This window comes from Poecilia reticulata, linkage group LG8, assembly GCF_000633615.1.
Source record: "Poecilia reticulata strain Guanapo linkage group LG8, Guppy_female_1.0+MT, whole genome shotgun sequence".
NCBI lineage: Eukaryota > Metazoa > Chordata > Actinopteri > Cyprinodontiformes > Poeciliidae > Poecilia > Poecilia reticulata.
The window spans coordinates 16,148,299-16,151,460 of record NC_024338.1 but is presented as its reverse complement, the minus strand read 5'-3'; positions in this window follow the sequence as shown (position 1 = coordinate 16,151,460).

Genomic DNA, 3,162 nt, shown 5'->3' with positions numbered 1-3,162 from the left:
TTCTCATTTTATTTACTGCACAAAAAAACCTTTGACCCTTAGAGTGTGCAAACATTTAGCGTCAGTTGAAACATATTCGACTGACATGACAGTTGAACAGTTGAACATGTTTCGAGCAGCTACCAAAAGTCCRACCATCAAAATGCCTCAAATTTGAATGAAAATTAACATAATGAGATATTACTCATTAAAACTGTAAATCGGCGGTTTAACTGAAACCAAATACTGACAGATTCAAAGCAGTGGAAGGATCCTCTGGAATGCTGTTTTGCATATCCTGGATGTGGMGACAGATGTGCAGCTCATAAAAGTGGAACTGCAGACGGCCGCCGCTGGTCCAACCACCTGCCTGCCAGCGAGCTGAGGCTGAGGCGGCGGTGTTACGGCTGATTTCTTTTCGCAGATAAAGGAGCCTCTACCATGAATATCATGTTTACAACACACACAGAAAGCCTGCATGACCTGCCTCGCTTTCTTTTTGACTCTATCGCCTCCTCTGAGGACATGAACACAAAACACGAGTCGTTTATGTTGCGACTGACAGGCTGAGAGAGCAGTGAGGTTTTATGACTGATTTTAGATGCTCACGTCAAACACTTTAATCAGTAAACCAGAGGAATGCAGGTTTGAGGGCCATAACGTGTTCTTTACAGCTCCGTTACATCAGCCCGCGTCTCCATTAAACGTAAGAGTAAAAACAACATGTTGTGGACAACAAACTGACTTCTSAAGTAGATTTAAGCATATATCACAATTGACTGCTGAAGCTCGAATACAACCACACAGGTGTGAATTCAATGAGGATTGACTCAGATTAGTTGTAAAAACAGCTGAAAGTCACAAAACAACAGAATGTTAGCGTCGCTTATCATTTCAGTGCTGTAAATTATTTTTTAATGTCTGTAGAAGAAGCTCTCTGACCAGTGTTAGTGTACATTTTAAACACTTTTTTTTTGGTTTCGTTTTGTATCTCTGCATTCAGCAGGAAACCCAAGCAAGCCTGTTAACACTCTGCATTGTGACCCGTTTAAAAATACAAACACCTCTGTGTGCTTTTTTTTTACACCTCCTATCAGATTTCTGAGCGGGAATTGTGAAATTTCACATCTCTATAAAGCCACACGCCTTGCATGAAGAGCAGCTCTAACTGCTGAGAGGAAAATGGAAAGCCCCGGTTTTTTTGGGGGGCTCGGGGGGTGGAGGCGGCGGAGGGGATGTGGCGAGGCATACATGTGGATGGATGCTTCTGAGGGACAGGGTGCAGGGGATTACAGAGACKCTGGCCAGTTGCACATTGTCTTCATGACTCTCTCTGGCTATATCAGTCAGTCTCCAATTAACAGCCTGCATTGTCTGCAGGATTAGAGCTGGCGGGACAAGCCCCGCTGGACTGATCTCACAACAACTGGCAGAGGCCTTAATCCCTCTCAGCATGTGCTACAAAGACCCACCAAGTAGGAGTTTACCCRTAATCCGGGGTATCACATATCTCYGCAAGAAGAGAGACTTGAACTTCATAAGCAGCACTTGAGTTGAGGACCTGAAAAATGCGGAGGACCGCTTGTCTTGAATATTTAGGGTTTCAGTTTGTGCCGCGARAACAGGTTCAGGACAAGCARATMGGTTTTTGATAGATCAGTTAACTAAATCATCCGCACTGATTTCTTTTTCACAAGAATGCCTACGCTCTTGTTTTTATGTAAGACACAATGAATAAGAATGGAACTAACTAACTTAGAAAAAACACCCAAGAAACCTATTTAGAGCAGCATATTCTATAAATTCAAGGGAAAGGAAAAGAGAAGTGTCTTTGAGGGACGCTGCCATTAAGATGACGGTCTGAGCAGCATGGATATTCAGAGTTAAGGTAGATCACAATTTTTGGTGCAACCAAAAGCCAATTCTCGATTGTCCCAACATTTCAGTTTGGATCATGGAGCTGACTGAGGAGAGAGCCCTCAACGGTGTAAATGAGAAACATACAGACTGTTTAAAATCCATGGTGGGATTTAAGAACCASATAGATGAGTGACGGAGTTCTTGACAAGTTCTAAATGTTGTAGGGCTRCTGGATTTGATTTAAAATAGTCCAGATGGCAGGTTAGAAAAGCAAAGTTCTCAAGAAAGACGGGAAGATTTTTGTTTCACAATGGTTAGCTGGAAAGAAATGGATTTTATAACGGGACTRATCTGTTTGACCAAATGGGTGGATTAGATTTCCTATACCACATTTGTTTAATTTTCAATAAAACTTAGAAGATTTAACTTCATTCAGGTCATAATTTTGTAAAGAAAGCTGCTTTACTGTGGTGTCAGGAGGTCACGGCTGTACAGATTACCTGGCAAGAATTAGGCCTGAGTGTTGGCAAAGTAATGATACGGACCATTATATTTGTCAAAGATTGACCCCAGGAACAACATGTACACGATGAAMAACAATGGGCCGAATACAAGACCCTGAGGCTGAATAGAATACAGGTTTGCARACCCATTTTCTATGTTCAATCCAGTTCTTACTACAATGATCAGAATATCACATTAAATCACTGTCACTCCATTCATTCATTCATTCATTCATGAATGAATGAATAGGTTTATGAAGATTATAAACCTAATCATGAGAGTATATTGTGTAATAATGCTATATGTGGTGTAGGCGCTTTTCTCATTGTTGTACAGTAAGTACATCCTTCCCAAACATRGCAGCTGTTTACAATTTGACACAATAGGCCCCCCAGGCGGTTTCTGTCTTTCTTTTTTTTTTGTCTCCATCTGAAGAAGAAATMAAGAGGTGCCTTTGTAGTTTGCTGCTTAATCTTCACTGTGATGACAGTAAGTTGAGGTATGAGAGGAAAATGAGAACAATATGCCCAAGACTCATGTTTTACTTGATGTTTTGACATAAGCTGAAACTACATGCAGTCAGAAAGTCAGGGGCACTAAATATTTATGGAACCTTTTGCAAGAAAAAATCAACAACRTAGACATTTTSAGTTTTTCCCCAAACACGTGGAAAACCCGCACGTTTAARCAGTTGGTCCTCTGATACATCGTCACAGCGTTATTGTTTGACAGAAGAATGGCTTTTAGACACGAGGTCCATCAGAGAGGTCTCAGGCGGAGGTGACGTCCGTCTCCCTTGTGTTTGGGTCTGATAAAAGC